Source organism: Photinus pyralis, unplaced genomic scaffold, assembly GCF_008802855.1.
Source record: "Photinus pyralis isolate 1611_PpyrPB1 unplaced genomic scaffold, Ppyr1.3 Ppyr1.4_LG2, whole genome shotgun sequence".
Classification (NCBI taxonomy): Eukaryota; Metazoa; Arthropoda; class Insecta; order Coleoptera; family Lampyridae; genus Photinus; species Photinus pyralis.
This window is the reverse complement of record NW_022170403.1, coordinates 18,467,152-18,478,986: the sequence shown is the minus strand read 5'-3', so window position 1 is coordinate 18,478,986 and position 11,835 is coordinate 18,467,152.

Here is an 11,835-nt window from a genome sequence, read left to right as displayed (position 1 = left end):
TTATATCTAGTATTTCCACGTGATTGCGAGATAGGAATTAGCGAGGAATTACACTTTTATCAACAAAACCAAGGTTTTGTATCATGTAACTTTTATTTCTACTAATACATCAATCAACTAAGTTCACATGCGCGTTTATTCGAGTTTAATCAAATCAGAGCATTAGAATTTCGGCAAGGTAAGGGGTACAGAAAACATTTTTATTACTGAGCTAGCCGTGGGACAAAAAAAAATAAATTTTCATCCTCATCCATTTTATTTTATGCAAGTGTGGTCTTCAACCCTTGTACATTTTACGGTTACACCCCTTTTCTATGTAGGTATAGTCTTATAAGAGAAACGCACTTCAAAAGTTGATCTTGTGAAGTGAATAATTTTGGCAAAAATTTTCTCCAGCTTTTGTAAGTAGAACCTCAACCGCTTGGCTCCACATTTTTAAGGGAATTCGGGAAATATAACCTTATTTTTATGCATTAATAGTTATTTACATAAAAGCCACTGGCGAGGAAATATTGACGAGTTTTGTATTAAATTTTACCCGAAATCGTATTTTAATATAAAATTTCAATTTTCACATAGAACATTTGACTAATGTCAATCTGTTAGTGATGACATGAGACATTATTGACATTTGTAAATGTCACACATGCGGCCGGTAAAGTGACGGTGCTGTCGGTAAAGTGACAAGCGACAGGAAACGTAGTCTGCTCTGCTTCTGTCATGGAAACTAAAATTTCGTGCAGAAAGTAGGCACGAAAATGAAGGTTTCACAACGATTTTGGGTAAAACACATTACTTGAAAATTGTTGTAGTTATGGTAACCGGGTTTCCACCACTACGTAAAGAAAGAATGTGGATTTCTTGAGGGGTAAATCCAACTGTGGGGCCCCAGATTTAAGAAAATTCAGAAAGTCAAAACCATTTTTTTTGTATTAAATGACCATTCTTATACAGAGTCTACTTTGAAAATTCGTTACTTCAGAATGGTTGGAATTTTGGGCCCGGGACCCCCATTCTTTAGTTAACCTGAGGTTTTCTAAAACCATCGCGGTCTTCAGGATCTTCGTTATCAGTGCATTTGTGCATTTGATTAACATCTGCAGCAGGTCTTCATTGTTTTAGAGCCACCACAGACCCTAGTTGTATCGGTCTTACCTTGGAACTTGATTTATCACGAACTGTATAGCACAACCACAAGCAACTTTACTAGCAATACGTCTGATAGTGTTGCCGTACATGCTATCAGACGAATTCCACCATATTTTTTAAGGAAGGCCGTCAATGGAGCACCAAAGAATATCGGCAAAATTGATTTCTGTAAATTACCTTCCAGAACGACATTCACAAATTTGGCGAGGGCTTCTAATAAAGTTGGTGGTGGAATTAGAAATTGTCATTAAATCTCCAGAAGAACTTCTAGGGAAACTGGAAAGAGATTTCTTATGGTTTCACAGGATGTTAAACGGATCTCAACAAGAACATCGTCAAGAACAGGAACATTAGAATAATTTTCTCGTGGCAATATTTAGCGAGAACTTCAGAGGAGCAGATAACTCTAGCACCAGCACTAACATCACCTTCAGAAAGCTTGGGAGTTACTCGTTTACACAACTTGATTTTATTTTCCTGACCAGAAAGCTAAATCGTTTCTTGGTATGACATTTTTTAATAGGTTCGAAATATTGTTTAGCAAGTAATACTTCCAAGAAACCATTATCTTCAATTAAGTCCAAAAAGCTTCCATTGACAACGTCAACAGTTCGGGTCCGTTAACTTGCCCCCCCCCCCCCACTGAGAGATTTGAAAGTCGTATTATTTTAAAATGAATGCGCTCGTTATGCGCTCATATGCGCCACCGATAATAACTCTTGCGCCATTATCGTTTTTTAGAAATCCGAAAAAACATTTGGGGGGGGGCCAAGTGAACGTAGCTCCCCCCAGTACGTATTTTGTCGCTTGTAACTAGGTCACCTGATACATTTGGTTATGCGCTCAATTGCGCCACTTGAATTAAAGCTAGCGCCATTACGGTTAAGCCGTGACAAATTTTCAAAAAGCGGGGGGGCCAACTTAACGTTTTTAAAAGTTACTTTTTTTTAACATCTTTTCATACGAAATTGTACTCTCAGGTATGCGCTGAAATGCGCCGTAAAAAGATATCTTTGCGCCATTATTGTTTTTTGGTCATCCGCTCAATTGAGCCACTTGAATTAAAGCTAGCGTCATTACGGTTAAGCCATAAAAATTTTAAAAAGTGGAGGGTCTAACTTAGCGTTTTCAAAAGTTACGTTTTTTAACATGTTTTTTCTACTACATCGTACCTTTCATCATGCGCTAAAATGAGCCGTAAACATAAATCTTTCCGCATTGTAGATTTTGAGAACCTATAGAACTATAACGCTATTCATTTTAAGAAGGTAGCGGTAGAAAGCATAGGGACAGTTTAACATTCACTGTGATTGGTTAAAACACGAGTCACTATTACCCTGAAAAATAAAACGAGTGACGAATTCTGTCTGTTAGAAGTTTCAATTACGAACTAAACTGTCGAACTGTCATTAGCTGTCAATTTCAAAGATCCAAGCGTGATATCGTTTGATTTATAATTATATTTTCCAAATTTTGTGCCGTTTTATATTTTTCCTGTGTGTGTCGATCTTCAAACACAGCGCCATCTACTTACCTTCTTATAATGAATACAGTATATACATGGGTATGCGGTGAAGTCATGTTCTAATTGTGCAATTTTAACGCATTATGCCGCATTGTAGTTCATATATTAACGATCCTCGAGATAGTTTATAATTTTGTACTGCTGTATGTCTGCCCGTCTGTCTGTGCACGATAACTTTGTTTAGAAACGTCCGGTCGCTTTGAAAATTGGTACACATGTTCTTAAGGTCATAAGAAAGGTCGCTATTGTCTTTTAGTTACGTAGACTAACGGGCCAAACAGTTACAGTTCAAAAACTGCTCGAACCTTCAAAGAATGGTATCTTTTATGATAAATTCTTGTTACAAAGAACATATAAATGCCCGGTTTTCTGTGTCAGTAAATATTCATTAAACCTCAAACAATTTTGAAGTTGAAAAAATAATATTGCGCATGCGCAATCTAATGTTTGTATTTGTTGAGATATTTAAATGAAATTGTATGTACGCACCTCGAGTAAAAGTAAAAGTAATGCTAATGGGAATGCGGAGAAGTCAAAGATACTATTAAGGCGATGGATGTTAGTGTTATTTGATTTGATCGTCTGTTAATAGTAGTAATAGTAATAGTAAGAAAATGGTCATTCAATTAAAAAAAACCTGAGTTTTTAGTCTTTGAAGTTTGATAACTTTGGATCTCCATAGGTGCGGTTGTCCGCAACTTAACTTTTTTTTAAGTGCACTAAATGAAAGCCCTATTCATTCTCTATGCACTGATAAAAATGTGTTGCTATGACTACAACCGTTTTCAAATAATCAATTATCAAAGTACCACCTGCATCCGCCAATTCTTTTCTTAAAGTCAAAATAATTTAAAAACCATAAATGGTAGATATCGACATATCAAAAGAACTGAAATTTCACGTAGAATCCAAAAATGTAATAAAAAATAGGGGTTGCCATTTAAAATAACGAAGTTACTAGCCACTTCCCGTATTTCCGGAAGTGCGTCCATTTTGAAAATATTGTACATCGATTCGGCCTTCGGAGTAACTTCTAAGTACAAATTTTTAAATACCTACCTATTTTACTTTCCCAGAAACGTTTAACTAAAGCTCCCGAAAAAACACCCTGTATAGTGTTTCTGAAACACTATAATGGCGCAAACATTTATGTTTACGGTGCATTTTCGCGCATGATGAAAGGTACGATGTAGTAGAAAAAACATGTTAAAAAACGTAACTTTTGAAAATGTTGTTAGCCCCCCCCCCACTTTTTAAAAATTTTTTATGGCTTAACCGTAATGGCGCTAGCTTTAATTCAAGTGGCGCAATTGAGCGCATAACCAGATGTATCGAGTGGCACAAATACCGGTAGCAAAATGCGTTATGCGGGGTTCCGTTCACTTGGCCCCTCCCAAATATATTTAAGGATAACCAAAAAACCATAATGGCGCAAAGATATCTTTTTACGGCGCATTTCAGCGCATACCTGAGAGTACAATTTCGTATGAAAAGATCTTAAAAAAAGTAACTTTTAAAAACATTCAGTTGGCGGCCCCGCTTTTTGAAAAATTGTCACGGCTTAACCGTAATGGCGCTAGCTTTAATTCAAGTGGCGCAATTGAGCGCATAACCAAATGTATCAGGTGACCTAGTTACAAGGGACAAAATACGTACTGGGGGGGGGGGGCTACGTTCACTTGGCCCCCCCCCAATGTTTTTTCGGATTTCTAAAAAACGATAATGGCGCAAGAGTTATTATCGGTGGCGCATATGAGCGCATAACGAGCGCATTCATTTAAAATAATACGACTATCAAATCTCTCAGTGGGGGGGGGGCAAGTTAACGCACCCCAACAGTTTTCTTGTTGAGGACTCATTGAACCTAATCGTTTAGTAGTTCATCTATGCTTTTTGGTGTAAGTTTGTCAAAAAATGTGCTAAATTTGGAATCTTCTATCCGTTCCAACTAGTAGTGTAAAACAAGATTACGGCTTTGGTGACTTTAAAACAACCACCCATCCCATTCATAGTTCCCAGATTAATTCTTAGAACTATATTTTGAAATGTGATAACTAATTTTCCCACGTCGCGGCAATTAATCTGGCGAACAGCTTAAATACCAATACTTGCGTGCTTTCTGCGTAATTCTACAACAGCTATTAGCCAAATTATACACGTCCCTATTGCGGCAATAAGTGATTCATTTTATTCAACCACAAAAGCGTTTAACCTCGTCGTTTCTAATCTTAATCATCAACCGTTTCCATTTAAATGCGAAAGTAGGTAAGAAGTCGTTTTCCTCTTTGTATTTTTACGATTTAAATTGCGCATAAAGATAAGCACGTCGGTGCCGTAATGAAAGGAAATGACATAAACAAGGGGTTTATATGTGTATTAATATCGAAAGCAATGTAATCAGGGTAGCATAAACAGGGGGCGCCGAAGATGACGGCGCCCTCGGCGTCGCCGTCGACTGACTAGAGTGGACTATGAAATCCGGGACCGGAGCCAGTCAGGACAACAAGATCTGGAGCCAAGAGACTCTGGAGCCAAGACAAGAGTGTTAATACCATGTCCACGACCTTAACGTCGAAAACAACAATGACGTATAACATACTCGTTCGGGATTATATGTATTTATGTAGGTAACTTTTTATATTAATGATCGCAATTTAAAATTTATTAGGGGTAGTGCGACAAATATCGTAAGAATTTTAAAAGTTAAATGAAGTATCACTTAATAACTTTCTGGATGAATTATGCATTCGGTGGAATAGAAACAGTTTATAAAAATCAATATTGTGAAAATGTTTACTGCTTCTTATATAATTTTAAAATATATGTTATAGCTATTCGGAATTACATATTAATTGATTTCATTTTCTGTTTTCAGAAAGGTAATCAGTAGCTTCCATCTCATTATCAATTAATACCTGTCCTCCGTATAAATTGACAGTATAAGAAGAAAGTTTTCGCAGGATTAAAAAAGGATATTTATTTCGCAGCATTATTGGTGCATCACGTTACCTCTGACAGCTTTATTTTTTAAAATTGAAAGTTTGAGGCCCCTTTTTGACCTCATTCATTCTAGATCCGCCACTGTTGACGATCGGATTTCAAAATCTTAAATTTGCATTTTAGATACCACACAGTCGTACCTATAATTATTTCACTTTGGAGTACCTACCACCAAAATTTTACTTTCTATTCTGTCGTTGGACATATTGTCCAATAGAAACATTCTTTAGGGCAGAACAGGATTTCAACTATGAACTAAGAAAACAATAATCAGAAACAAACCATAACGCCTAAAGCCATTAAATGTATTTTCTTTAAATTTCAAAAACTAATTTCGAATATATTTATCTTTAAAGATCCAGAGTTAGCAAATTTCGTCGAAATCATAGAATTTTCACATTGGAGAAGGTTTGCGACCATAACGTCACTGGGTGGGTTAGTGTTGTTGACGCTGTGGACTACTGTGGATACAAGGGTAATGGCATTGTTTAAATACTTTAAAGTACTTATTTAAACAATGGTAATGGGTTCGTCCGGTATGAAATAACTACATTAAAATAAAAATAAAATAGAATGCTGCAAAATCGAAATATGTAGTTGTTTGAAATAATTTCTTGAGGGTCCATCAGTAAAATGAACTGAAAAAGTGTGTTTTTCAAGAAAAAAACATTTTAACATTGGAAATGCCTATGTCTTGTATTAGTATGAAGTTACCAGTTTCGTCAAGCAGAAAAGAAGACAGTGATGTCGCGTTAAGTATTGATTGTATCATACTCAAATCATACTATATTCAAAAATAAAATGTTGTTTTTCTGCAACTACTTTAGAAACAACTACCTTCGTCTCTAAAAAGAGTGAAGAAAATGTGATTTCCCTCTCTAGTAAGGAAAGTAAAAATTAATTGCCAAGATAATCTTAATAATGACATTTAAAATTGAATCTAGTTGGCTATGTGTCAAACGTCATTATTGCATACGATAATTTTTTAATTTTGATTATGGTTTCATAAAAAATTATGTATAAAACTTAAGAAGAAGGTCTCCACTTAGAAATAAAAGATAAAGGTAACTGATTTAATTCCTAGGCTTGCAAGTTTCAGCCACCGTTACTGTAAACAAAGCTGTAATTAATTCGCCGTTTGAAATCGTTTCCGTCAAAATATTTTAATTATCTTTGTTGCGTCCGAAAGCTCTTCTCATTTAGAAGACGAGGATAAATTAACATTTTACAATTTTAGTCCCGTTAAGAAATTATTAGACGATTTTGGTTTCCTATGTTAATTTGAAATAAGCATTAAAGCTGCACCCCGTTGTCAGACCTTTTGGCTGACCTGAGAAGTTGCGAGACACAATGGGGGTTAATTAGAAGTATCAATTTAGAAATTTCATCTCGCACAATTAAGTGAGTATAATTACTGTAGCTAAGTAAATGAGTTGCAGTAAACAGCATCCGTTAGGGGTTTCATTAGAAGCGCGCTTAATTAATTGAGATTTTGGAGTATGTCCCCGATTTTAATGATGACCAGAAGCCTAGAAATTAATTACAGAAGTTGTCATTTCTGGACGTTCTTATAGGAATACACTGGGCTGGTTGAGAAAACTCGCTTTCCCTCCATAGATTGGCCGAAGGGGATTATTGTTCTTTTGGTGTTTTAACCGAAACGTAAGATCTTTTTGTTTTTTTTTTTTTATTTTGTTAGTTACATTTGCCAGTACGGTATTAATTTTTGATACTTTCCGTGAGTTTAATTTTTACTTTTGTATTAAGTTTATCGCACCGTATTTACAGTTTTTACTTTTTCTCCCACAGTAACTTCTACCGCTCCGTTTAATTGCAATGCAAGATGAAGGGGGGGGGGGGACTGTTTCGCTTGCCTGTCTTTTATTTTCCGTACACACCACTAATTAATTTGTGTTTTGTTGCTTTCATTCCCCCTAGAGAACTTGCGGTAGGAGCCGTGTGCCATTTCCTGAACTGGTATGATTCCTGGGGCTGACGTCTACTCTGATTAAGTTTACCTTGAACTTACCGCTACCGCCGACCTTGGCCAAAAGCTTGGTTTTTGAACATTGTGGTGGCGTCCGAGTGATTGTAACGTCCCGACGACCGCCGTCGGCACCGTCTGATAGTATCTAATTAGATACAGCTGTGAAAATGTACAATATTTTGTTTCACTGGGTCAAACCGAGCAACTTAAGATAGCATGAAGTGACCCAGTTTAACCCAGTACCAGTAAACACCCCTCCCCCACGAGGATGAGGTAGCGAGTTAAATTATTCCGCGCGTTAAGAATGGTACGGAAAACTTGAAGAACACGTGGAGGTGGGTAAAAATTTTGAAGCGTAACGAAGACGTAATGAAGATTTCTTGCAGGTGTGAAGACGAGGGGCTTGATGAAATACTGAGAAACTTAAAGGCAATGCGAAAAAGACATGGACGCGTGAAACTTTAAAGAAATAAAGGAGACGTGAACAAGGCCCGAAGCAAGCGTGAATAATTGTGAACATGAGGATGTTTGAATCCGGGGTGAAAGATGAAAAATATATTTAAAAAATGGTTGGAAAATGTTGAAGTAGGCGTAATACAAACGCAAAAAAAATGAGAAAGAAGCGTGTGGTATACGTGACAAAGTTGTGAAATAATGGTGCGAATTTTAAAAAACGCGGAGGAGACGATAATGGGACGTAAAGAAATTTTATAGTATAACAAGAGAGCGAGAGGAGATTTAGAGTGATATGTGTAACATTTCGGGGTGGGGTGGCGGGATTAATGGCAAGAACTTAATTGGAATGTTGTAGTCCTCCAATTTCCCTTTAACGACCTTAAGCAACGCAATTTTTCGAAAGAAATACCTCTTATGTAATGGTTTTGCCCGCCCATCTGTCCATCAGTCCGTCTGTTTGCATGTTCCTCGTCTAACTCGAGGACGAAAAGAGACAGCGACGTCAAACCTTCGCCAATCGATTTCTAGGAGTTCAAAGATCAGTGGTATTTAATATGAGCCAGATTAAAAGTCGGGTTTCCGAATGCCCCTACTGAAAATCGGATGTGATTCGTCGTACCTTGTTATTTATTACTTTTATTAGGTGAATGGAATACATTTTTATTATAACTTATAAAGGACTTTTATGTCTGAGCCCGTTTGTCAAAATTGTTTCCAATCTGATTTGAGTGCAAATTGGAGAGCGGAATAGAAGGTGGTAATTCATTCGCATTTGAGATCTTTGCTTTGCGTATTTGTTTCCATTTTAATAAGTAATCAAGCGTATTTAATATATTATGCAGCTGGAATACCTCACCCATGTACTCGAGTTTGAGTATGCCAATTACTTAACTTGCTTTCCAAAACCATCACAACCCAATAACGGAACATTTCAGATACATAAAAATAAGGATGTGAATAAAATTTGTAAACGCAGTAAGATGATAGTAAACAAGGGGTAAAGTAATTTAATGGGGCTCTATGAAGGCCCCGGTATGACGCGACTGGTCAGGGGTGCCGACTCCGAAGCAGGAGCCAGTCAACACTCACCGTCCGGAGCCGGCCTTATTCCCGCAGGAAATAATACAACATTCATCACAAATTCTTATATTTTTGTTTATAATGTCAGTGCACACACTGTGAGGACGAACTTAATGGAAGATTGTTTTGTTTTCGCATTATCCTCCGCATCCTTTAATGTGTTTTGTTTACGATTAGTCTAAATAAAATTCAGTTAGGTAGACGCTTGCCGGAATTAAAGTAGGTATGTTTAGTAACTGCTTTTTATTCGGAAGCAAATGTGAAAACTTTGTTTCTGAATATCGCTTGCTAATTTATTGCTTTCTGGAAAATGGGACATTCGCACGAACATTTAACAGGAGCGAACCTCTGTAGAAACAAAGGACGGGCTCTATGAATTGTTCCTTTTCTTTTATTTCTATGACAACAATAATTTGAATATAGGTACATTGTTATCAGTGAATGCCAATTTATTCTGAATATAAAATGTCGGGATTTACTCAATTAGTCCAGTCAAAATAGGAAAATCAGTGGAACTAAAAATACTAGTTCCAAATTTTTCAGAAATGTGTAGGGAGAGGTTCCCTGAACAAGAAAAAATAAAGTCCCACCAAATTCCGGTACCGCTAGGGGAAGGAGGGGGCTTTAAACGACCCATTTTTCAGTTTTTCGCTTTTAACTCGAAAATGGTGCGTTACAGTGAAAAAGTTCTTCAAATTTGCTACAAGTTGGGTTATATACATCTTTACGAAAAACTGAACCGATCTGATCGAAAAAGTACGAATTGTTTTGGATTCTACTCACCAAAATTAATAAGAAAAAGTGTTTTCCCGACAAATTTTGGTGCAGTGGAATTTTGGTAAAAAAGGAAGGTTACACACTGCCTTTTTTTGAGCCCCGAAAAAAAAATTGTCTCAGATCGACCCGGAAAAAAATGTTCTTATACAATGTGGCCTGTAGAATCCATAATTTCAAACAGGTCCATGATTGGGCTACTAGTTCAAAAGTTACAGCCCTTTGAATTTTCTTTCGAAATTGGTTTCTAGTCTATAACTTTTGATTGAGAAGTCTAATCAAAAAAGTACGAATTGTTTTGGATTCTACGCACCAAAATTAATAAGAAAAAGTGTTTTCCCGAGAAATTTTGGTGTAGTCGATTTTTGGTAAAAAAGGAAGGTTGTAGTAGGTAGGTACACTGCCTTTTTTTGAAGCCCGAAAAAAATTGTCTCAGATCGACCCGGAAAAACATTTTCTTATAGAATGTGGCCTGTAAAATCCATAATTTCAAACAGTTCCAAGATTGGGCTACTAGTTCAAAAGTTACAGCCCTTTGAATTTTCTTTCGAAATTGGTTCCTAGTCTATAACTTTTGATTGAGAAGTCTGATCGAAAAAGTACGAATTGTTTTGGATTCTACGCACCAAAATTAATAAGAAAAAGTGTTTTGCCGAGAAATTTTGGTGTAGTCGATTTTTGGTAAAAAAGGAAGGTTATACACTGCCTTTTTTTGAGGCCCGAAAAAAAAATTGTCTCAGATCGACCCGGAAAAAATTTTTCTTATAGAATGTGGCCTGTAGAATCCATAATTTCAAACAGTTCCAAGATTGGGCTACTAGTTCAAAAGTTACAGCCCTTTGAATTTTCTTTCGAAATTGGTTTCTAACTTTTGATTGAGAAGTCTGATCGAAAAAGTACGAATTGTTTTGGATTCTACGCACCAAAATTAATAAGAAAAAGTGTTTTCCCGAGAAATTTTGGTGCAGTGGATTTTTGGTAAAAAAGGAAGGTTATACACTGCCTTTTTTTGAGCCCCGAAAAAAAAATTGTCTCAGATCGACCCGCAAAAAAATTTTCTTATAGAATGTGGCCTGTAGAATCCATAATTTCAAACAGTTCCAAAATTGGGCTTCTAGTTCAAAAGTTACAGCCCTTTGAATTTTCTTTCGAAATTGGTTTCTAGTCTATAACTTTTTATTGAGAAGTCTGATCGAAAAGGTACGAATTGTTTTGGATTCTACGCACCAAAATTAATAAGAAAAAGTGTTTTCCCGAGAAATTTTGGTGCAGTCAATTTTTGGTAAAAAAGGAAGGTTTATACACTGCCTTTTTTTGAGCCCCGAAAAAAAAATTGTCTCAGATCGACCCGGAAAAAATTTTCTTATAGAATGTGGCCTGTAGAATCCATAATTTCAAACAGTTCCAAGATTGGGCTACTATTTCAAAAGTTACAGGCCTTTGAATTTTCTTTCGAAATTGCTTTCTAGTCTATAATTTTTGATTGAGAAGTCTGATCGAAAAAGTACGAATTGTTTTGGATTCTACGCACCAAAATTAATAAGAAAAAGTGTTTTCCCGAGAAATTTTGGTGTAGTCGATTTTTTGTAAAAAAGGAAGGTTATACACTGCCTTTTTTTGAGCCCCGAAAAAAAAATTGTCTCAGATCGACTCGGAAAAAAATTTTTCTTATAGAATGTGGCCTGTAGAATCCATAATTTCAAACAGTTCCAAGATTGGGCTACTAGTTCAAAAGTTACAGCCTTTTGAATTTTCTTTCGAAATTGGTTTCTAGTCTATAGCTTTTGATTGAGGAGTCTGATCGAAAAAGTACGAAATGTTTTGGATTCTACGCACCAAAATTAATAAGAAAAAGTGTTTTCCC